Here is a 25481-nt window from a genome sequence, read left to right on the forward strand (position 1 = left end):
CTGATAAGACCAGATGAGGAGGTGCTGTTGCCTCCACTGAGGGTGGAGAGGACTTGCAGAGAGATGTGGACAAGTCAGAGAAGTGGGTACCAGTTGGTACTAAGCACCAAGTGCATAACGCATAACAAGAACAAGTGCCTGATTGTGCACCTGGGTATGGGCAACCCTGGACATAAACACTGTCTGTATATTGGACACATGAGAGACGTCTGACTGAAAAGGATTGGGGGTCCTGCTCAACATAAAATTTTAAGTGAGTCAGCAGTGTGCCCAGCCAGCCAAGAAGGCCAGCAGTCCCCTAAAGTGCATCAAGCAATTTATTGCCATCTGGGTGAGGGAAAGGGTTGTCCCTCTCTGCTCTGCATTGCTACAGCCTCACCTGAAGCACTGGGTGCACTTCTGGGCAATGCAGAACATAAAGGACATCAAACTATGGGAGAGTGTGCACAGGAGGGCACTGGAACTGAGAGATCTGAAGTTCAGAGTTTCACTGGGATTGACTGCTTGTTCAGACGGGGCCCTTCTCACACCCCACATCCTGTGATGAGACACAGGGCACATGTGGGATATGAACTTTAACAGCATCCTTGCACCACATGCAAATGCTTTTCCCAGTGCTTCAGTGTTCCACCACCCATTGCTTTCAACATAGTTTTCAACACCCCATTGTATCTTTTAATTTTACCAGAAGCTGGTGCATGGTAGGGGATATGATAAATCCACTCAATGCCATGAACTTTGGCCCAAGTATTTATTAAGGGAATTTTTGAAATGTGTCCCATTATGAGACTCAGTTCTTTCTGAGGTGTCATGCCTCTATAGGACTTGTTTCTAACAACCCAATGTTGTGTTTCTGGCAGTAGCATGGGGTACTGCGTATGTTTCAAGCCACCCAGTGGTTGCTTCCACCATGGTAAGCACAAAACGCTTATCATTATGAGATCCTGGCAAGGTGACATCATTCACCTGTCACTCCTCCCCATAGTTATACTTTTGCCTTGGCCTTCCCCCCAGAGAGGCTTCATATTCTTGGCTTGTTTAATTATGGCACATGATTCACAGTCATGAATAACCAGTGCAATAGCATCCATAGTTAAGTCCACCCCTCAGTCTCTAGCCCAATTATATGTTATGTCCATTCCTTGATGGCCTGAGGTCTCATGGAACCATCAAGCTTGAAATAATCCACTCTTGTTCTGCCAGTCCAAGTCTATCTGAGCCACCTCAATTCTGGCAGCTCGATCTACCTGATGGTTGTTTTGTTGTTCTGCAATAGCCCGACTCTTGGGCAAGTGTGCATCCACGTGACACACCTTTACAATCATATCTTTTTTTTTGAGCAGTTATGTTTTTCTACAGTTCAGCAGCCCAAATAGGTTTACAGATCCGTCGCCAGTTATTTTGTTCCCACTGCTGTAACAACCCCCATAAGGCATTTGCCACCATCCATGAATCAGTATAAAGATAAAGCATTGGCCACCTCTCCCGTTCAGCCACATCTAAGGCCAGCTGGACAGCTTTTACCTCTGCAAACTGACTTGATTCTCCTTTACCTTCAGTGGCCTCTGCGACCTGTCGTGTGGGGCTCCAAACAGCAGCTTTCCATCTCCGATGCTTCCCTACAATATGAAATGATCCATCAGTGAAAAGAGCATATTTCTTTTCATTTTCTGGTAGTTCGATGTATGGTGGGGCCGCTTTAGCACATGACACCTCTTCTCCTGGTGATGTTCCAAACTTTTTATCTTCAGGCCAGTTCATGATCACTTCTAAAATTCCTGGACGATTGAGGTTCCCCATCCGCGCTTGTTGTCTAATCAGTGAAATCCACTTGCTCCAGGTGGCATCGGTAGCATGATGGGTGGAGGGAACCTCCCCTTTCAACATCCGGTTAATCATTGACAGTCGAGGTGACAGAAAGAGCTGCATTTCAGTACCAGCTACTTCGGAAGCAGCCCGAGCCCCCTCATACGTGGCTAAGATCTCCTTCTCAGTTGGAGTGTAGCACTCTTCAGACCCCTTGTACGCTCAGCTCCAAAATCCCAGGGGTCAGCCTTGGGTCCCTCCTGAGGCTCTTTGCCACAAACTCCAAGTGGGGCCTTTCTCTCCAGCAGCAGTATAGAGGATGTTCTTTACATCCTGTCCAGTCCGTACTGGCCCCAGGTCCACGGCACAGGCTATCTCCTGTTTAATCTGTTCAAAAGCCTGCTGCTGCTCTGGGCCCTATGCAAAATCATTCTTCTTCTGCATCACCTGATAAAGGGGGCTTACAATGAGGCTGTAGTTTGGAATGTGCATCCTCCAAAAGCCCACTGCACCCAGGAAAGACTGTGTCTCTTTCTTGCTAGTTGGTGGAGACATGGCAGTGATTTTGTCGATCACTGTTGGGATGTGATGACATCCATCCTGCCACTTTATACCTAAGAACTGAATTTCCTGGGCAGGCCCTTTTACTTTGCTTCACTTAATAGCAAAACTGGCTCATAGAAGAATTTGAATTATTTGCTCTCCAGCACAGCAGCACTCAGTGGGGGTGTGACCACATTCAGGCCATGGTAGTCTACTGTCAGCCTCCATTCTCCACTGGCTTTACGCACTGGCCATATGGAGCTGTTAAAAGGTGAGTGAGTTTTACTGATCACTCCCTGATTCTCCAACTGGCGAATCAAATCATGAATGGGGAGCAAGGAATCCCTGTTGGTGCGATATTGCCATCTGTGCACTGTCTTTGTAGCAATCGGTACCTGCTGCTCTTTTATTTTTACTCGTAGCAGCCTCACAACAGACGGGTCCTCTGACAGGCCAGGTAAAACAGACAGCTGCTTAATGTTGTCCATATCTACAGCAGCGATTCCAAAGGCCCATCGATACCCCTTAGGATCCTTGAAATGCCCCCTTCTGAGGTAATCAATACCAAGTATGAACGGAAACCCTGGGCCACTCACATAGGATGTTTTTTCCAGTCTTTACCAGTGAGGCTTATTTCAGCCTCCAACACAGTCAATTCTTGAGAGATATCCAGAAATATGGAATGATTCTGTCCCTTCATGACTGGAGGGCACTAGGGTGCACTGTGCACCGGTATCCACCAGTGCCTTATATTTCTGTGGTTCTGATGTGCCAGGCCATCAAATCCACACAGTCCAATAAACTCTATTATCCCTTCCACTCCCTTGACTGAGGGCAGGGCCCCTCTATTGGTTACCTGTGATAACTGGAGCAGCCGTACTGGTGGTTGGACTGTTTTGTAGTTCCCTCACCCGTGCTCATAGTACAGGAGTAGGCTGGTCATGCCACTTCCTTATGTCTACTCTGTGGTCACGTAGGTAACGCCACAAGGAAACATGCAGTGCAATTTACTGTTGTTCCTTGCTCGATCTGGAAAGCGCTTGTGTCTAATAGCTGATATTTTTAATGATACACATGAAGGCTTTATGATCGTTAATGGCTTTACGATCTCTCGCCTTCAACTGAAGCAGCAGCTAGGCCAATTACCAAGTGACACCAAGGAGATGAAGTGGCAAAATGGCGATTTATTGAAACAGACACATCCTTATATAACCTACGCCTTTTTGTCTACACCCACTGTATTACACGTCACTAAGATTCTTCCAGAATATGGGGAAGGTCCTGTCACGTCACAACAAGCTACCGTCCCAGCTGTTCCAACAGCGAAGCAACCAGGTAACAAGAGATTCATTCTGGTGCTGTGTGAACTCCTTTCTTACGCCTTTGATTTCAGTCATCTTCAGGGGTCGACAAACAGTAACAGAGATTTCCTCCTCATCACTCTCTTCTTCATGCCACTTTTCCTTTTGCCTTTCTCGGTACTGATCCAGACCTGTCACCTGGATCTTCTGTTGCCTCCTCCTCCACTTCTTTTTTCCGTTCTAGACGTGAGGACATCCATTTCCATTTCTTGCCTTCCACAAGGGCAACTGATATTGTTACTGGTGCCTCCTGTGACTGATCAAAATTGACTTGGGGATTTCACTTTTTGGCTTGAACCTCAGCTCGGAAACTCTCTCTTTTCGGAACAGTGTTATATAGAGCACGGTAAGCACAATTCAAGCCCCAAATAAGTCATACCCCCTTAGATCTATCTAGGCTGCACCATCCCTGACTCAAATACTGGCTTAGTTTCTCGGGATCCCACAGGTGTTCAAGAGTTAAATCCCATGACATTGCAGGCCCCCATGTGTTGGCGAACCTGAAGGCAAAAGGTCAGTATTCTAGGACAAACAACCACACACCAATATAGTTAAATATAGCTGTGTCCATCTATTGCCTGAAAAGCCATACTTTTATAGCAAACAAACAATGGTGTACAAAAATCACACGTACTAATTGGAAGAAAGCTTCTGCAATAAGAACCCTAAAACCCCTCTTCAAAGCCACGAGCCTTTCACTCTTTTGCTAGAGGTGTCCTTGGTTCTCATGCTGTTTATCCTGCTCCGCAGCTGCTGCTCTGTAAAGTGCTTATCTTGATCCATGGCAGCTGCTGTGTAAAATTCTTCTTGTATTACAACAGAATGGCAGTTCCCTGGGGTCTCCAGCACACCCCCAGCCAGCTGGCAAATGCCGCTGAGGACCTTCAGGAAAGACATGCCCTGGGTAGTGACAATGTTCACTGGACAACTGTGAGCCCCACAATGGGTCTCGTACCTGTGTGCCATCTTCTGAACACCAGTAGCATGGTGTAGATGCAAGGCCCAGCCAGGCAAAATCAAAACATGCTTCTGGAAGGGGATGCATTCTGAAGAGTCTTTACACTAATGAGAGGGCCACAAACATTCACTCAGCTAACTCCAAATCTCTGTGCCTTTGCAGGCCTAGGGTCTTGTTTGGTTCACAGAGACATGGTGGGTTGATTCTCAGCTCTGTACTGTAGCAAATGGGGTACAGATTCTGCATGACAGATGGGCAAGGAAGAAAAGAAAAGGCTGCTGCCATCCATGAGAGGGCACTGAGCTCTGCCTGGGGATGGCAGAGAAGCCGGCTGAGAACTGATGGGAAGGGCTCAGAAAGGAGAGCGGCAGATTCTGTTCCTTGCTTCCTGATCAGGAAGTACAAGAAGAGGGGACAGGCAGGAATCTGAGTTACAGCTCAGATTGAATTGTTTTCTTCAGACTGCCTGCTATGGTGCAGTGTTTTGGTTCTAGGAGAAAACCATTGATAACACTCTGATGTTTACAGCTGCTGCTAAGCAGTGTTGTACGGAGCCAAGGCCATGGTCAGTGGAGGGTACATGGAGCTGGGAGGGAACAGAGTGAGGACAGCTGACTGAAAGTGGCCAAAGGGACGTTCTCTATCACCTGACAGCAAGCAGAAATTGTATTGAAAGGGGTGGGAGTTCATCTCAGTCTCTTCACTGCTCAGGGCCCAGCTGAGCATCAGTCTGGTGGTGCTGAGCAAGTGCTTGTGCATCAGTTGTTACAAACGATTCCATATCAACGGATATATAGTGATATCTATTACTCCTCTCCTTTTATCTCTCTTAGTAAATTGCTTTGTTACAACCCACAAGTTGTACTTTTTTTCCCAGTTCTCATCCCCATCCCACTGGGAATTGGGCAGTGCACAAAGCACTGTGTGCTGCTGAGCCACATGTTGGGTTCAACAACCACCATCATTTTGGTGCCTGATGTGAGGCTCCAAGGGTTGAGATAACAGCATATCTGTCCAGAGCAAGATAACTCAGGGCTTTGTGGGAGCTGGAGAAGTGCAGGCCATGGTGCTGATATGTGTGGATGTGCTCCCTATGTGTGGAGCTTGTTGAGTCTTCTCATGAAGCTTCACGGCACAGCTCCTTACTTGGTGCTTGGATTCTGGATTAGGGTATTTATTTTGCTATGCTGTTTGACCTCAGTTTGTACCATGATAAAATTGGCAGCTGACAAAGTGAAGTTTTGTGCACATTCAGCTCTGCGGTCATCTTTGGGTTTTGGAAGTAACATTGTCCATATGATTATGAATTACACAATTTACATTGTCTCCTCTGTGAGTCCGGGGGTGTACTGGATATTGTGTTGAGGGACATGGTTTAGTGGGAGCTATAGGTAATAGGTGAATGGTTGGACTGGATGATCTTTTAGGCCTTTTCCAACCTTGGTGATTCTAGAATTCTAGGACTGAGGTTAAACATTATTCAGGAATATCAGTGAGAGAACTGTTTCAAGGTGAGAAGGCTCTGCATGGCAGGGGGTGTGGGATGGTCTGGGCAGCTGCCTGGAGCGGTGGGCACCCCCAGGGCTTTGGAACTTCATCTCTGGGCAACTGCAGGATCCTGAGAAACTGGTAGAATATTGGGGGAAGGTCTGATTAAACCCTGGAGATCTCAAACAGGCACAAATAACTGCAGTTTGCCAGGGCCTGGCCCACACCTACTGAGCTGTGTTCAACATTCTTCAGCATCATCAATGGGAAGAGAGCTGGATCTGCTGACAGATCCCTCTGCCACTCCACCCCTCATAATGAGCTCTGCAGTCACTCCTGCTACAGGTCCTGTAGCTGTTCCAAGTATTGCTATAAGAAAATGAAACAAATTCCTCCCAAGGGAGGTGCGCTGTGCCAGGAGGTACAGCCCTGTGGTCACTCCAACCCCTCCAATGAGCACAGTGGCTGCTCCAACTTCAGTCACAGGTCCTACGGTGATTTCAGCTCTGGCAATGAGCTCTGCAGTTGCTCCAACTCCTGCAGTAGGAAAACAGCCTCTCCAGTTCCTACAGTGAACCTTGAGGCTGTTAAAACCCCTGCAACAGGTCCTTGACTTGCAAACAGATATGCATATAAACTATTATCATCTATGTATCATATGTATATGTATTAGTACATGCACATATGTTAGCCACTGCCTATATTATACATATGTGAAAATATACTATATATATAAGATATGTATATATGCATTTATCATATTTATAATTGTTTTCTTTTTATCTTGACCTTAAACCACAGATTCTAATCCTCAGCACTGCCTTGAGTCCCTTACAGATCTCCTTGGGACTTCTGAAACTATCCCTGGCAGTCAGTGAAATGCACCAGAATATCTTGAAGTCTTCTCAGGGAGCAGCTCCTGAGGTACATTCCTTAAACCAGATTTGGAAGAGGCCTCCAGTTCTCTGGACCTGCTCTGAAGGGGCCCTCTTGTTATGGCAGTGCCAGCAAGGAGACCAGCACTGACACAGTCGTTCATATTGCTGGCTACTGACTGCTGTCATGGAGTGCTGCTGTAGAGACAACAGGACTGTTGTGAGACACAGAAGACCTGAGAGCACTGTGGCAGTGTAAAGAGATCAGAATGAAAATGTTGAGCTGCTGTCTGTGGCTGCACCTCCCCAAATCCAGACAAAGTAGGAAGACAGAATAGCTAAGCAAATGTCTTTTTTGAAACCTTTTTAGGTATCCTATAACGTATTCAGGGAATCTGGTTACATGTTTACATCAGCTCCTAATGTGACAAAATGAAATTAGGTAGGAAAGAATTTAAATTCATTTTTATTTATAAGTTCAATAACATTATTTTCTTTTGCACATTCCTATATCTCACATAATCAAACAACCAAAGATACATAAAACATGAAGAACCACCACTGGGAATCCTATGAGGAAGTTGTGCATTTTATGGAAGTTGAAATAGTGTGTGTTGCAACACCTCCCTGAGAGCGTGCTTGATCTCCCTGTTCCTCATGCTGTAGATAATAGGGTTCAGTGTTGGAGGAACCACTGAGTACAGAAGTGCAACTGTCAGATCCAGGAGTGGGGAGGAAAAGGATGGGGGCTTCAGGTGGGCAAAAATGCCAGTGCTGAGAAAGAGGGAGACCACAGCCAGGTGAGGGAGGCACGTGGAGAAGGCTTTGTGCCGTCCCTGCTCAGAGGGCATCCTCAGCACAGCCAGGAAGATCTGCACATAGGACACCACTATGAAAACAAAGCAGCCAAAGGCTAAGCTGGAACCAAAAATGAGAATCACAATTTCCCTGAGGTAGGATTCTGAGCAGGAGAGCTTGAGGATCTGGGGGATTTCACAGAAAAACTGGTTGACGACATTGCCTTGGCAGAGAGGCAGTGAAAACGTACTGGCAGTGTGCAGAAGGGAACAGAGTACCCCAGTGCCCCAGGCAGCTGCTGCCATGGTGGCACAAGCTCTGCTGTCCATCAAGGCCCCGTAGTGCAGGGGCTTGCAGATGGCAACGTAGCGGTCATAGGACATGATGGTGAGAAAGGAACACTCTGCTGAGATGAAGAAGAGAAGGAAAAAGAGCTGTGCAGCACATCCTGTGTAGGAGATGGCCCTGGTGTCCCAGAGGGCGTTGGCCATGGCTTTAGGGAGAGTGGTGGAGATGCAGCCCAGGTCGAGGAGGGCCAGGTTGAGGAGGAAGAAGTACATGGGGGTGTGCAGGCGGCGGTCGCAGGCTACGGCTGTGCTGATGAGGCCGTTGCCCAGAGCAGTGGAGCTCTGATCCCCCCGCCCCAGGCAGCAGCTTTGGCAGCACAAGCCCTGCTGGGGGGCTCCTTCCCCCCACACGTCTCCCCTGGGCAGCTCCCCGGGCAGGCTGAGTGCTGAGCCTGGCAGGCGGCAGAGTCCCATACCTGGCACACAGCCCCTGGGGCACAGCAGGGACCCTGCTCTGCAGGACAGCCCTGGGCACCCACCTGCAGCCCCGGCTGCACAGCCTGCAGCCGTGCTGGGACACGCAGCCCTCAGGGCTTTGCTCTGGTGCTGCAGCACGGTAGCCCTCAGCTGGAGCCGAAGGCTTTTAACACAGTAAAGAAACATGCAGTGCCTGCAGCCAGATCTGCTACGGGATGTCCCCGATTTGGTGATCCCTCCAGGAAAATCAGCTGCATTGCCTACTGCAAGGCACTTACCATTCTGTTGATCTGTTATCAGTGCTCCTGCAGTGAAGGCTTTATGATCGTTAATGGCTTTACGATCTCTCGCCTCCAACTGAAGCAGTAGTTAGACCAATTACCAAGTGACACCAAGGTGGTAGCGTGGTAAAATGGCGATTTATTGAAGCACACACGACCTTATATAACCTTTGTCCACTTCGTCTACGCCTACTGTATTACACGTAGCAAGATTCTTCCAGAATATGGGGAAGGGCCTGTCACGTCACAGCCCGATAACATCCCCGTATTTCGCCTAATACAACATTTCCCCCTCCCCATGCTTAAAAGGCTTAACCCGTTACAATACGCACCAAACCAACTCTCCATCTTCAGCTGCTGTTTCTTCTCCTTCTTCCTCCTCACCTTCTTTGCCTTCTTCTGATTCTTCCTTAGCACCTTCCTCCTCTTCTTCAGCCTCTTCACCTCCTGCTTCTCGTGCAACGACTTACTATGATCACTCAAGTTAAAACAACACATCCCATCAAAGTCTTTACAACCATGACCCTGTGCGAGAAGCAAGAAATCAATTGCTGCTCTGTTTTGAAGCATAGCATGTCTAATACTGTCAGTGTCTTCAAGTAGCTCACTCAGCAGTGTGGAAGTCATGTTAGCCTGTTTCACGGACCAGCAAGCGAGTCTCTCTATCTCTTTTAGCGCCTGCGCTGCAGCTGCTCCTGGTGCAAAAATAGATGCAAAAATCCTTGCTGTTGGTCCCCAAAGTTGAACTTTGTCACCACAGTCCGATGCCAGTGTGTGAATGCTCCGTCTCTTCCGAGATTTCGTCATGTTTCTGGTCAGGCGCACCCAGTCGAGGGCTCGTGGGGACAAGATGGTTAACCGTCCCAAATAACAAGGTCCTCCCACTGCATTTGATGGTATACCTTGCCATGCACGGTCACCACAAATCAAGAATATACCCGGTGGCAGTGCTTTCGCAGTGGAGTTGTTCCAGATGTATTTTTCTAGCCCCTGTTCTTTTGCCCTGGGTTCAAAACAGCAGCCTTTTGCATACTTGCTGCTGAGATTACAATTTATTCCCCGTTGAGAACCATCAGGCCTCGACACATTAATGACACCAGGGTTACTCACCCAATGTTCAGGCAGACAATAACTACTATTTTCCCTAGGTGTGGATGTGTTTGGAAGGAAGCCACAATATGACCCTTCCCAGGTAAATAGCTCTGTATTGTGTGGATAGACGGTAGTGAATGGATCTGATCTATTTTTCCGTGCATTCCAATAAGGACCTTGAGGTGTGAGAAGATCTAAAATATTTGAACGGCTCCTCTCGTGGTTAAATCTTGCAAAGCCAATACATCCAGGAGACCACCAATAGCCTCCCTCTTTATCCCATGTATCGTTAGGTACCTGTTGAGACCCCAATATCTGCAGCTCTTGGGGATCCCAAGGAAGAGTGACATTCAGTGTACAAACAACACATGCTATTCTTTTGCTGGCAAGGATTACAGTGTCATTCCCTAAATCTCTACGTGTGATGTTAATAGCTGTTAGTGCACAGAATTCTCTGCATGGATCTTGTATGGGATTATATGATCTTACGTATCCCTGAAACTCAGAGGAGTTCCCCCATATAGGAATCCCAATTAAACATGTTTGAAATGGCGAGGTAGTTGATTGCAGGCTAAGACAGAAATCCGTCCTGCCTGTTTGTTTCGCCCAAGTAACCCACAGATTCCCAGGTTGTTGGATCAAGTGAACACCCCCCACCGGCGACCAACATAAAGACAAAAGACATAGCAGCATCAAAATGGTGTCTCTCGTTGGCAGCAGGGGTTGTTTCTCTGGGTCCTTTGGGTTCTTGAGTCTCAAGAATTTCTTCGGTATCCAGATGAAAGATCTTCTTCTGCGCTCCACCAGTTCAGGATTCCTTGGGCGGCCGATCAAGAGGTCCTGGAAGAGGATACTCAGCTCTTGTTATTTCCCTGACATTTTCTTTTTCACCACCAACCTCTGGCTTAATTTTTCTCGATGGCACCCAACGTATGTCTCCTGTGCCTTTGCATTTTACTGCTGCGTACCCCCTTCCCCAGACTAGTATGGACCATCCCGACTCCCAGGACCCATTATCCACCTTGATCTTTACTGGCGGGCCTTCTTCAATGATTCTTGGCCGCCAATGTTTCTGGGTGGGGGTCCTGGAATTTTCTCCTCGCTCAAAGTGATTTAGTGCATACAGTGCGCGGGCCAAGATTTCCCCTTGTTGTGATACTGGGATCTTTCCCGAATACCCTTCCCCCTCCCCAAGGACACGAATCTTTTCCTTGAGGAGGCGGTTAGCCCTTTCGACGATAGCTTGGCCCTGCGAATTTCCCGGAATGCCTGTGGTGTGTGTGATATTCCAGCGAGCTAACCAATCTTTGGACGAACGCGAAATAAAGCAAGAACCATTGTCTGTTTTTATGTGGCGCGGCATTCCCAAAACTGCTATAGCCGTGGCCCAATGGTGTTGTGCTGCTGTAGAACTGACATGACCATGTTGTGTGGCTACAATGACGGTAGAGGACGTGTCAATAGTCACAGCCAGCCACTGTCGTGGGGCCATCCGTGGTTCCATTGTGAAGTCTGTTTGCCAGACGTCTAATGGAGCGAGACCACGAGGATTAACCCCCGCTCCTAAAGCTGGCGCAGAATTACAGTGAGGGCAGGTTTGCACTACCTCCCTAGCGACTGTAATCGGGATAGAACAGGCTCGAGCCAGTGCCTTGGCCCCTATGTGAAGTGCTGAATGAAGATCACGAGCTTCCTGCAAAGTGCACACCTGGTTCCCTGCTATCCGATCAGCCATGTCGTTTCCTGCTGTAAAGAAACCTGGCACCTCAGAGTGGCTACGAACATGAAGGATGGCAACGGGTGCAACCCTGATAGCTAAAGCATCCTCTAACAGGGCTGCAGCTGCTGTACTCGGTTGCCCTTCCTTTGCCATCCGTAGCAGCATTTTTGCCACGAACACAGAATCCGTGACAGCATTGCAAGGCTTCGTGGGCCAAAGATGTAGTGCCACTGCCATAGCCCTAGCCTCGAGCATCTGAACACTTGCTGTCTTGTCTGTTATCATCTTGTAACTCCAGCCACCCTCAACTGTTTGCCACACAGCCACCCCCTGGCCCGTTGATGACGAAGCATCAGTGAAGACTGTAGGACCGTTCACAGGGGTGTCCAGGACCCTGTGTCGCAATGATATCTGGAGGGGTTTTGCCAGTTCAAAAATTGGCAGTGAGTCTGAATAGCAAAACTTTCCGCTGAAGTCATAAACAGCCAATGACACCTCATCTGGCAGAGGTTGCACATTTCGAAAAGCTCCTGGTAAATAGATGACTTCCAAGTCCTTCCCGAAAGCTCTGATCGCAGTGAGGCGAGCCTTTCGCAGCAAATATGACAGCTGTTCTAGCCATGTGGTAAATGCTCTCACCGGCTGAGCAGAAAATAACCATGACAGTGGGCGTGGCCGAGAGTTCAAAGCATGCCCAATCACTGCAGCTGAACCATGCTGGCACCTAGTGACCGCAGCCTCCAACGGGCGATCAGGTTCCCACCTGGCAAGGGCATTGGTGGAGCAGGCTGACAGTATCTCCTGCCAGGCTGACTCCATCTCTGGATTCCAATGCCTCTCCTCTTGTGGGACTGATCCCTTCAGTTGATCATAGAAAGGTTTCATGAGGCGCGGAGGGATGCCAATGGCATTCCTCACCCATTGCAGTGCCCCCACCAACTTCTGCACATCCCATAAGTTTGTAATTTGAGGCTTAATCTCCAGCCCCTCCGGGATTACTGTGGAAGATCCAAATTTATAGCCCAGGAATTCAATCCCTGGTTCTCTCTGGATCTTTTCCTGAGAGATCACAAACCCTGCAGAGATGAGGGTGCGGACGATCTGCCCCTCCAACGTTTTCAACTGAGCATCATCAGGTGCAACAAGCAGCAAATCATCCATGTAATGGGCGATTTGGCATCCTGGCAGTGCCTTTCTCACTGGTTCTATGACTCTGCTCACCACAAGTTGACAGATCGTAGGTGAACAGACCATACCTTGCGGAAGAACCTTCCACTGGTACCTCTGAGCTGGCTCTCGATTATTTACAACCGGAACTGTGAATGCAAAGGCTTCCCTATCCTGTTTAGCCAATGGGATAGGGAAGAAACAATCCTTTAGATCAATGACCATCAGAGGCCATCCCTGTGGGACTGCTGACAACAAAGGTCCCCCTTGCTGGACAGGACCAAAGGGGATGATCTGTGAATTGACTGCTCGGAGATCGTGGAGCAGCCGAAACGATCCAGAGGCCTTCTGAATGACAAAGATGGGCGTGTTCCAATTGCTAAGCGATGACTCTATATGGCCTAGTGCAAGTTCTCTGGAAACAAGCTGTATGAGCGCTGCCAATTTTTTAGCAGGAATGGGCCACTGATCCACCCAAACAGGAGATGTATCCTGTTTCCAACGCAGCGGAATCGCATGCTGCAGCGCCAAGTGGTGGACAGTGGCCCTTAGGATAAATTTGTCAGCCGTAACCCAATGAGAAGAAGAAGATCTCTGCCTAGCAGAGATCCCCTGATCGGAGCTATATTGGGGGTGATGAAAACAGTTTTTTCTATTGAGCCATCTCGATTGATGATTGAAATTCCCACTTCCGCATCCGACACAGAGGTGGTCATTTCACCCCCCACCCCTATCAGGACCTTTGATGTTGCAACCTTTGGCCACTGGAATGGCCAATCGCGCTCTGCAATAACAGTAACATCTGCACCAGAGTCCAACAAAGCTGTAAGGTACACCGTCCTAGGACCTAGTGTAGGCACTCCAGGGTCCAACGTCATCATGACCCTCACCAATGGCCTATCACCTAGATCCATGGTCAGCGCCACCGTGTGGTCAACACGCTTGGCCCATTTTAATGAAGCGGGAAGGGGCCCTGGGCCGCTGGCACCCTCCCGTTCCAGTTTCCCTGCGGCAAAACCTCAAATTTTCGACAGTGACGCGCAACATGTCCATCCCCATTGCACAACTGACAACGTTTTCCTTGCGGCTTGCTCTGCCCAGCTTTCTTGGGGCATTGTGCTTTAAAATGACCATGCTGCCCACACTTGAAACACGGACCTTTTCCCTTCTCATCCCCGGTGCGAGCTGCCATCATCACTGCAGATTTAATCGCAGAGCTGACTTCGGCAGCCATTCCCTGCACGGCAGTTGCCAAGCCATCATTATTGGAGGGAGTATTTTTCTGATGATCTAGCACATATTTGATAATCTCCCCTGGGGTGTTCAAAGTTCCAGGAGCTGCCCTAATTATCTGCTGAACGTCCGGGAGCGACTTTTGCTTGAGACAGTCTATCACAACCAAAGGCTGGACTCCCTTCGGGAGGTCAGACCCTTCAATGGCACGAATCAAGCGATTTGCAAAATCAGAAAATGACTCAGAAGGCTCCTGTTTGATGTCGGACCACGGGAGCACAGGCTCCGCAACTTTAGCCACTGTCAGCAGAGCCTGAAAGGCTGCCTTTGTAAGCGCAGCTAACTCCCCCTCTCTCAGCCCTCTTGCTTGATCCTCCGGGGACCCCACCATACCATCTGCTAGTCCCTGAAGGCGCAAGAGAGTAGTTCTTTCAACCCTAGCTCCACGGCCCTGACCTGTATGCGCATTAGCCGGATGATTGTTATTACGAGCTGCCTCAGCGACAACAGCCTGAAGCAATCTATTCCATTCATCATACCACAGCGTGTACTGCACGGGCTCAAGAATCACCCTCATGAGACTGACCACATCGTACGGCAGGAGACTCGAGGCCATGAGAGCCTCAATTGCTGACATAGTTACCGGAGAACTCAAGCCCTTGTTCTTAACTAACTCTGCAAGGCGAGTAATCGCCTTGGAATCCAGAGGGGTCCAAGCCGGACCATCCTGTTTCACTATTATCGGGAGGGCAAAAGCTGTTGTTTCCGGGTCGGCTGTCTGGAGGTCCTCCCTTGTCTGGGCCCAATCAGTGAAAGTGGGTGGGCTCCACGGTACGGGTGCCGTGGGGCCACATCCCCCTTGGGCGGCCCCCTGGGCGGCCCACGCAGGACCACATCCCCCTTGGGTGGCACCTTGGGCGGCTTGGCCAGCCCCTTGGGCGGGCCACATGAAATCATCACACCCACATTCACCTTCACTATCACATGGGTTGGCACAATCCCCCCCTTTCTCGGCATACGCACAGCAACAGGCGGGACCTGACAACGAAGAAGTACCACCCCTCCTTACACTTTTCCTTGGTGACACCACACCTCCCCCTTTCAGCTCTGGTGGGACCACACCTCCTCCTTTCAGCTCTGGTGGCACCACCATGCCTCCCCCCTTTCTCTCTCCCTTGTCCTTGTTCTTATCAGGTACAGTAGCAACATCGCATTCCTCGAGGGGCTTCCCTCCCCCTTCATCCCTGTAGGCGTCCAATGAAGGATACAAGGAGTTAGGATAGGGGGGCGGAGGCGGGGTGTCCTCCTGTTCAGGGCTGCCTTCTGGAATGTCCGTCTCAGGCGAAGGAACAGGTGTGTTCGGGGGAGCCGGCGCCATCTCGCCTTGCACTGAATCTGTAAGAGAGTCAAGACTCCCCCCCCGGCCTCCCCCCGTCTCCAAACCCAGAATGTCTCTAGCACGTTGGTTTGCTAGCTTCTCCTCCCGTGCTGCTTTCAGCGCCTCCAAGATAAGTCCCCATACTTTGAATTCTGATACTTTTCGAGTGGCCAGCGACCTTTGAGATAGTGCGGCCGTAATTCCATCCCATCTGCCAGGATTGTATAAATCAGACGGGTTTGTTAAAAGCCCTTCCTTTTCCAGCAGCGAAAGAACTGCTGTTACCTCCTTTTTGGAAGGAGCCTGTTTCCCACAGTGAAGTTTGCAAGCGTGAAGAATTACCTTGATAACGGCTTCCATGTCGCCCCGGCCGAACGTAGTTCTCCTGGCCGCTCCCTGGCGCTTCCCCGAAGGTTCCTGGGGGTCCCCGAGATTCCGAGATTCCGGGATTCCGAGCTCGCTCTCCCACCTGTCGAAGAGTGATGGCCACTCCTCTTCGACCCTGGGCTTCCACTACTCCGCGACGAGAGGATTCGCTACCGCAGTGGGATCCTGCTGCCGTTTAGCAGACAACTACCTTGCTCCAAAAGTCCCTAATCACGCCTAATCGTGACGAATCACGTCGGCGGTCACCATTTGAAGGCTTTATGATCGTTAATGGCTTTACGATCTCTCGCCTCCAACTGAAGCAGTAGTTAGACCAATTACCAAGTGACACCAAGGTGGTAGCGTGGTAAAATGGCGATTTATTGAAGCACACACGACCTTATATAACCTTTGTCCACTTCGTCTACGCCTACTGTATTACACGTAGCAAGATTCTTCCAGAATATGGGGAAGGGCCTGTCACGTCACAGCCCGATAACATCCCCGTATTTCGCCTAATACAACACTGCAGTCCGTTCACAGCTGGTTCACACTGTACTAACACTGTAAGCTCTCTCTCCCTTTCTTCTATCCTCATGTGAATTGCTGCTCAAGCCCCAGCCCTGCTGTGCTGCGCACAAGAGATGCTCCTGGGCACAGCATTCTCTCTACAACACTTCCCACTTTTATGAGCTCCCTGTATCCCAGAAGCCCAGCCCAATTCAGTAACAGATTATGTCATTTTTTATCCTTCCCACTCATCTACCCTGTGGTGCCCCGGGGTATTCATGGCCAACAGCTCCTGAAAGACAACAGCATCATGACAGTACATTAAAATCTGTTGAATTAAACACCAGATTTCAAGTGGTCAGTGACTAATTCCAGACATGTTCTGAGTCATCCCAGAGAGTGTTTGCTCAAAGAGGGCACTCATACAAAGACGGGATATCAGAGAATAATAGAATCACCAAGGTAGGAAAAAACGTAAAAGATCATCCAGTCCAGCTGGTCACCTATCACCAATAGCTCCCACAAATCCATGGCCCTCAACACAACATCCATTTATTCCTTGAACGCCTCCATGGTCACTGAATCCACCACCCGCCTGGGCAGTCCATTCCAGGTCCCAAAGTTCAGGATGTGGCATTTGGTCTTGGTGAACCTCATCCCATTGGCTTCAGCCCAGCTCTCCAGCCTGTCCAGATCCCTCAGTAGGGCCTTGCTAACTTCAGGCACATCCACACTCCCAGCCTATTTGGTGTAATTTGCAAACCTACATAGGATGCACTCAGTGCCCTCATCCAGGTCATCAGTAAAGATACTGAAGAGGACAGGCCCCAGCACAGACCCCTGGGGAACACCAGGTAGGCACACAGGTGGGCGTCCAGGCTGGTCTTGAATATCTCCAGAGAAGGAGACTCCCCAACCCCTTGTGCAGCCTGTTCCAGGGCTCTGTCACCCTCACTGTAAAGATGTTCTTGCACACATTTGTGCAGAGCTTCCTATGCTCCCCTTTCTGACCATTTCCCCTTGTCTTGTCTCCACACACTGCTGAAAAAAGCCTGGTCTCTCCACTTTGACCCCACACCTCAGATATGAGCACTGACATGAGAGCAGCCCCCTGCACCTTTCCCCTGCGAGCAGAGCATAGCAGAGCAGAGACACAGTCCCCATGTATCACGCAGTGTTACTCTGCTTACCAACAGAAGAGGCCAGTCTTCCTCTATGCTTCATCTGTGGCATACTCCAGAGTTCAATACACTGCAAAGCTATAGCACGTGTATGTTCTTGCAATGATGACACCTTAGTATTCTCTGGGCTCTCATTTCAATGGCATCTAAATAAATCCATGGTCATACAAGTTGAAGAGAAGCTGGCAAATGTTGTCTCATTGTAAGGAAGAGCAAGAAAGATGACAGGGGCAATGATGAACCAGTCAGTCTAACTCCAGTGCCTGGTAAAATTATGGAGAAAGTGATTGTGAGAGTGATTGAAAATCACCTGATGGACAATTGTTTCATTGGTCACAGTCAACACAAGATCCCGAGGGAAAGTTCCTGTTTAACTATAGGTCTTTTTATGACAATGTTAGTGAATTGGTTGACCAAGGGTTGACAGTTGATGTTATCCTTGAGAATTTTAGTAGAGATTTTAAGACTATTTCTCACAGAACCCTTCTGGACAGAATGTCCTGCATACGGCTAGACAGAAACAGAATGTGGTGGGTGAGCTGTTGGCCAGTAGGTCAGCCCCAAAGGATTACAGTCAATGGGTTCCATCAGCCTGGTAGATGGTCACTATCATGGTTCCCCAGGGCTCCATTATAGGGCCACTTCTCTTCTATGTTTTTGTGGATGACTTGCATGCAGGAATTTTTGCTTATGTTCGCCGATGATAGCAGATGAGGAGGTGCTGCTGCCTCCACTGAGGGTGGAGAGGACTTGCAGAGAGATGTGGGCAAGTCAGAGAAGTGGGTACCAGTTGGTACTAAGCACCAAGTGAATAACGTCTAACAAGAACAAGTGCCTGATTGTGCAACTGGGTAGGGGCAACCCTGGACATAAACACAGAATGTATAAGGGACACTGGAGAGAGTTCTGACTGAAAAGGACTGGGGGTTCTGGTCAAAATCTAATTGAATGTGAGTCAGCAGTGTGCCCAGACAGCCAGGAAAGCTAACAGTACCCTGGAGCACATCAGGCATTTTATTGCCATCTGGGTGAGGGAAAGGATTGTCCCTCTCTGCTCTGTGCAGCTCCAGCATCACCTGGAGCACTAGGTGCACTTCCGGGCAATGCAGAACATAAAGGACATCAAACAATGGGAGGGTGTGCACAGGAGGGCACTGGAACTGGGAGATCTGAAGTTCAGAATTTCACTGTGATTGACTGCTTGTTTAGACAGAGCCCTTCTCACATCCCACATCCTGTGATGAGACACAGGGCACACATGGGACATGAACTTGACAGTATCATTGACCCCAATGCAGAGCCTGGGATCTTCTGTCCCCATGTCTTTCATTTAACATCCTACAGACCTCCATCCCACTGCCCCAGGAAGGGCCCTGAGCCAACATGAGAGACAGGATCTCACTGCCAAGGGTCTGGGAATCAGGGCTTGTCCTGTTTGCTTCTTAAGACAAAGGAGGATTTTCTTAGCATCAGAGCCACCATGCCAGTGCCTTTGCCTGACTGGAGTCATGGCTTCCAATTATCTGCTCTAATTAGTGCCTTGGGAAGCTTGCTTGCTAATGGCCCTCAGTGGGCCCATTCATACTCCAAGAAACTTCACTGTTGCTTCTGACTATGTCTTGCTGAGTACTCTGTGCAAACTTCTCTCTGCACTGGAGGTTGATGGACTCAGCAGCGAATGTGCCCTGGGGCCCATTATAACCTAAAGAGCCTCCTGTGCCTTCTGCCTTCCTGTTCTCTTCTTCAGTTTATCAGAACTTGTTCAGCAAAATTGAGAGATATCTAGATAGAGCTTAAAGAGGAAGAATCTAGCAGACATTTATTTTCTATTTATTTATAGTTGGGTTAAAACAAGACATTAAAACAGCACTGTGCAACTGATCGTGATCCAGGATGTCCCAATGACTTCTATTCTGTTACTTTGTTGACAAAGCTCCTCAGCATCCCCACCCCATTTCTACTCACATTGGACCTATGGGACTTGCATCACTTTTTCTCACATCACTCTTCTCCTCTGCCAACACCTGCTCAGCGTTAATCCTCCTTTGCACCAACTCCCAGTGGCTTTCCTCAGAGAACCAGCTGCACATGGAAAAGGAAAAATTTCCCCCCCCCTTTTTTTTTGACCAGCAAGCTGAAGGAAAGGTGATGCAATTGAATGAACAGTAAAACTCAGTGATCAACTGCATGGCATGTCCAAGCTGTGTCTATTGAGTTTTATATTTTACAGGGAATATTTGTTCAAGAAAATATTTAGACGCAGATAGGATTGGATAGATAGAATCACAGTGAAGGATTTGACAACAGAGTCCATCAGCATTTTGAGGAATGGAGCAAATTCCAATAATGTCCCTGTAAGTAAGAAATCAGACAGATAATTGGGAGGTATCTGACTGAACAAAGAGCAGAGGATGGGGAAATCTGGAGGGGATTGGCAGGAGCGTGTTTCCAAATGAACTGTTGAAAACATGCCCTTAACTAAGGCCATTTATTTAGGAGAGCTGAAGACACCTGGAAAGTGAGGGACATCAACAAGGCAGCAGGGAAGAGCAGCGGCGGACGCCAGGCTTTAGTCACAGGGCAATGGCACCGCTGTCTGTGTCTCTGTACCTGAAGGCATCTGAATTATAGGGAAAAAAAAAAAAAAAAAAAAAAAAAAAGACACAAAATCCCTACAAATTCTCATATTTACAACTAAAAATAGAACAAGATTCATGACGATTTCTCATGTTGAGAAGGGTTAACACATTTTCACTGATTTCTATCTTTGTCTTCCATTCTTTGTTTCAGTTTTATTGACATCTATGATCATCTTTTAAACTTACAGCCTCAAAATAAATAAATAAATACATAAATAAATAAATAATAACATGAGATCCATTTGTCTTTTACACGTGGTCTGATGCCACTTTGACCGTCATAATTCCCACCAGACCTTCCATGCTGGAGAGTATGAGATCTAGCAGAGCACCTCTACTCCTTGGTTCCCCCATAGCTTGGTCAAGAAGCTGCCATCTGTGCTCTCCAAGGATCTGCTGGATGGCACATGCCCTGCTGTGCTGTCCCTGCAGCACATACTGGAGTGAAAAAGGCTCCCAAAGGGAAAAAGTGCCTGACAACATGAGACTCCCAGCTGTCTGCAGAGGGCACCTTCCACTTGCTCTCCCTGATCAGGAAGACAGGAACAGGCACTGTTGGCCTCCTCTGTTGGCCATTTCCATTAGCTCTGACATGGCTGCTCTGTAGTCCCGAGGCAGAGCTCAGTGCACTCTCCTTTCCTTGTCTCCTCGCCAATCCATGATAAAGAATCTGTATACCCCTTGTGCTACAGTGCAGTTGTAGAAGCCATTTCACACTGCCACTGTGGTCCAAACAAGAGCTCAGGCATGTAACTCTACAAAGATTTCTAGCTCCTCAAGTTTTGTTGTTCTCATTAGTGCAAAAATACAGAAGTAAACATCCTCATTGGAAAGCATCACTGGACAGAGCCTGATTGGATAGCTCATTAATGGCATTACTGTGAAGAAGGTGGCACACAGACATTAGATCCATTGTGGGTCTTGCAGTTGACATAGCAGCACAGATACACCATGGGCATGGCTTTCCTGAAGGCGCTGTGCTGCATTTACAGCTGCATGTGAGTGTGTGGGAGAGCCCAGAGACACTAGGCTGCTTCTGAAGCCATTCACTTGAGAGCGCACCGAAAACTAAGGTTATGTCTGTTGAAGAATAAGGACGTATGTTATCTTTGTATTGCCTTGACCTTCAGAATATGTCTCAGATGGAGAACAGAGAAAGATCTGGCTCTTCTTTTGTGAGCTCATCCATTTAGTCAGCTGTGTAACGCTGCATTCTCAGTACAGCTGGAGACAAAGGCAGAATGAAGTGCCCTAAATGCTGGGGTCTGTTGTCATTCAGGATGGTCGATAATACCTCTGTTCCCTCTCTGCCCCGCAGCTGATGTTCAGGAAAGAGGTATCTATCTCAGGGACTTCCCACACAGTTTATCAGCACTGGAACACATCCAGGAGCAGCCCAGGCACCTTGGGCATCACCCAGTGTCTGTGTGCGAGCAACTGCCTCCCTGCTGAAGGACCGAGGACTCAGAGCAGGAGCTCACATGAAGGCAACTCCTTGTGTACATCGGAGCTGAACCTGAGTAATCCCAATGATACTGTGTGTCCATGGGGAGTTGAATCCCATTTCAGCCCCAGGGTTTCCCATTAGGGATGAGACTCCTGCACTGCCTCAGTTAAATCACTGCCCTGCAAAGTGGCAGTCCACCTCTCTCTGTCCTTGCCTGTATGCCCATTTTGTTTCATCACAGGATCTCAGGTATCAGGTCTGGAATCAGTCACTGACCACTGTACATTTGGTGTTTAATTCATCAGATTTCAAAATACAATCATGATGTGGCTGTTTTCCAGGATCTGATGGCAAAGAGGACACAGGGACATCTCAGGGGAGACGAGTGGGAAGGATAAAGTATGACATCCTCTGCTGCTGAGCTGGGCCGGGCTCCTGGGACACATGGAGCTCATACAAGTGGGCAGTGCTGCAGACAGACAGTTGTGCCCAGGAGCAGCTCTGGTGCACAGCACAGCCTGCAGCTGACAGAAGGAGAGGAGAGAAAGGGGAGAGAGCTTACAGGATGTGTACGGTGTGAGCAGGCTATGTGCACACAGCAGGAACATTGCTCACAGACCATGAAAAGGTAAGTCTCACTGCTGACCATGCAGCTGCTTTTCATAGAGGGTTAACCAAACCAGGGACATCCCGTAGAAGATATGGCTGCAGGCACTGCATGTTTCTTTACTGTGGAAAAAGCCTTCTGCTCCACCCGAGGGCTTTCATGCTGCAGTGTCAGAGCACAGCCCTGAGTGTTTGCACTCAGCCTGTCTGCAGAGCTGCCCAGGGCACTGATTGGAGTTGTGTGGGGGGAAGGAGCTCCCCGGCAGGGCTTGTGCTGCCACAGCTGCTGCCCGGCGCAGGGGATCACAGCTCCACTGCACTACTGAATGTTTGTGAAGGCCCTTTGCAAGAGGAGAGCCAAGGAAGGGATTTTCCATATCTTGATCTGAGCGAAGGCAGAAAGGACTGGAGGTAGAAATCTAATAGAGGCTGTAAAATTTAAAACACAGCTATGTTACTCCCAAATATTTCTTTAATCAATTGCTTGTTTTGTGAACAGCCACACAGGTTGTGCTTTCAGCCTCTCGTTTCTAAAAGGAAAGAATCAGTTCATGTTTTTCTTGTTTTCTGCAGACTTCAATAGTGCACTTATCCTGCAAACAGGCATATTTGACTAAAACATATTGAAGTGCAAAGAGGCTGGGGTTGGGGGCACTAAGAACAGTTGGAGTGAAGATATGAGACATGTAAACAGTTACCAAGAGGAAAATATTCAGGAGTCTGGGATATGATTATGAAATGAGAAAAAGTAAGAGCTCCTTAATCTTCTATTTCTTTAGGGATGGTGAAGCTCATGAATATAAATTCAAGTTATGGAGTTAAATGAAAATTACCCAAAGGTAAATGAAAACATTTCACAGTACAGCAGGAGGAGTGTGTCTGAGAATGGTATGGACTTGTCATTATCTTCTGCACTCTGAGCAGGACTCAAAGCCCAACAACAGCAGATGCCCAACAGCAGCTCCATCAGCGAATTCCTCCTGCTGCCGTTGGCAGACACGCGGCAGCTGCAGCTCCTGCACTTCTGGCTCTTCCTGGGCATCTACCTGGCTGCCCTCCTGGGCAACGGCCTCATCAGCACAGCCGTAGCCTGCGACCGCCGCCTGCACACCCCCATGTACTTCTTCCTCCTCAACCTGGCCCTCCTCGACCTGGGCTGCATCTCCACCACTCTCCCTAAAGCCATGGCCAACGCCCTCTGGGACACCAGGGCCATCTCCTACACAGGATGTGCTGCACAGCTCTTTTTCCTTCTCTTCTTCATCTCAGCAGAGTGTTCCTTTCTCACCATCATGTCCTATGACCGCTACGTTGCCATCTGCAAGCCCCTGCACTACGGGACCTTGATGGACAGCAGAGCTTGTGCCACCATGGCAGCAGCTGCCTGGGGCACTGGGGTACTCTGTTCCCTTCTGCACACTGCCAGTGCGTTTTCACTGCCTCTCTGCCAAGGGAATGTTGTCAACCAGTTTTTCTGTGAAATCCCCCAGATCCTCAAGCTCTCCTGCTCAGAATCAAATCTCAGGGAAGTTGTGTTCCTCAATTTTAGTATCGGTTTAGTTTTTGGGTGCTTTGTTTTCATATTAGTGTCCTATGTTCAAATCTTCATGGCCGTGCTGCAGATGCCCTCTGAGCAGGGAAGGCACAAAGCCTTCTCCACGTGCCTCCCTCACCTGGCTGTGGTCTCCCTACTTACCATCACTGGGTTTTATGCCTACCTGAAGCCACCCTCTGTCTCCTCTCCATCCGTGGTCCTGATGGTGGCAGTTCTGTACTCAGCTGTGCCACCAGCAGTAAACCCCCTCATCTACAGCATGAGGAACAGGGAGGTCAAGGATGCTGTGAGGAAAGTGATTACCAGATGTTTTTCAAATGCAGTGAATTGCCTGTCTTTTGGAATTTATGACTTGTAATGCAGCTTTTTACAGAGTCGCTCTCTCTCTCATTGTTTGTTTGTTTCATGCCACTTAGTATGTGTAATTTATTCTGCTTATTATTATGGTTTTAAATACTGTAATGTTTTTCACTAAAACCTCATTATTAAAACCAATTCTTATTCAGCCTTTACCTTTGTATTGTAGCCCAAATACACTATGCATAATGAACCAGGCTCTCTGTGAACCTTAAAATAATAAAGGACGTGCAGTTACTCTGTCTGTCCTCCTTCTTGTGAGACATTTCTGGAGCTGTTGGGGTCGGATGTTCTCAGAAACCCACAATCCAGCAGGAAGCACACAGCTGTTCATCAAATTGTGTGTTGACTTCAGCCTGCAACAGTTTCCAGCTGGTCCCTTGCCCAGTGTTCCCCATAACGCTGACAATGGAGTTTCAAAATATTCTTTTCTTATCTGATCTGACATCCTGCTTACCCAAGCCCCTCTGCAATAGTTGAGCCTTAGATTGTCCCCTTGTTCAAACTCTATCCCCCTTTTCTTAGACTTTGCAAATACTTTTGCTAGATTGCTACATTCTGGGAAAGGGAAGATTTCAAATAACTTCTGCTCTCCACTTTCTGTCTTAGCTTGTGCTTTTTCTATTCTTCACAGCTATTCCCACTGGTTTTACACTGCCGTAATGCACACCTCATTTCAACGTACATTAAAACAAGCAAGATGACTGCAGTAATACAAAGCAACAAAGAGCTGCTTCAGCCATGCAAACTGTGGTAGCCAAGCAGTAAGTTTTTCACACAATTTGGTAAATCCAAATAAAGTATCATCTATCGATACTTGATGAAGTAGTTTAGTATGTTCCCATATTGCCTGGAGACCAGATTCTCTCTTTTGTTGTTTTAAGAGATGTAGTTAATCCAGTCCACATTGTTGTTAATTGTCACCCACCAGGACAGTGATTCAAACCCTGCAGCAATTGGATTTCTTGCCTTAAATTTATCACAGAAACCTCTGAGCATTCCCATCAAATCTATATCTATATACAGCATTATCAAATGAGAACCCTAAGCTCCTTTTGTTCCTTCTGGGGGTGTGTGACATCCCCTTCGTGAATGCCAGGGTGAATGGTAGAGCTCGTTGAGCAAGCACACAGGTACCTCCCCAGTAAGATGGGAGAGTGGACTGTAAGATCTTCCCACACACTGCAACAGCACCAGAGATCTGCTCCACAGATTCCCAATCTCAAATAGTTTCCTGCTGAATCTTCCATGACATTCAAGGTCTCACTGCATAGGGAGATATTCCCTGTAGTCCTGGTAGCTCTTACACCCTGTCTTGAGAGGCAAACTGTATGGTTACCCGTGGCCATGGGGAAT

At 48.4% G+C, this 25481-nt stretch overlaps 1 pseudogene across 1 annotated transcript; it reads right to left on the reverse strand.

Annotated features, from left to right (window-relative positions):
* Nucleotides 1-8993: 8993 nt before the first annotated feature.
* On the reverse strand, nt 8994-15824 carry LOC116653006 (uncharacterized; annotated as a pseudogene). The gene is made up of 3 exons (XR_014938334.1): nt 13405-15824; nt 10935-13318; nt 8994-10348 (listed from the first exon to the last, which is right to left on the reverse strand). The product of XR_014938334.1 is annotated as an uncharacterized LOC116653006 (transcript).
* Nucleotides 15825-25481: the final 9657 nt, after the last annotated feature.

The sequence above is a fragment of the Coturnix japonica genome, chromosome 35 (genome assembly GCF_054131305.1).
Source record: "Coturnix japonica strain WE chromosome 35, WE-NBRP24, whole genome shotgun sequence".
Classification (NCBI taxonomy): domain Eukaryota; kingdom Metazoa; phylum Chordata; class Aves; order Galliformes; family Phasianidae; genus Coturnix; species Coturnix japonica.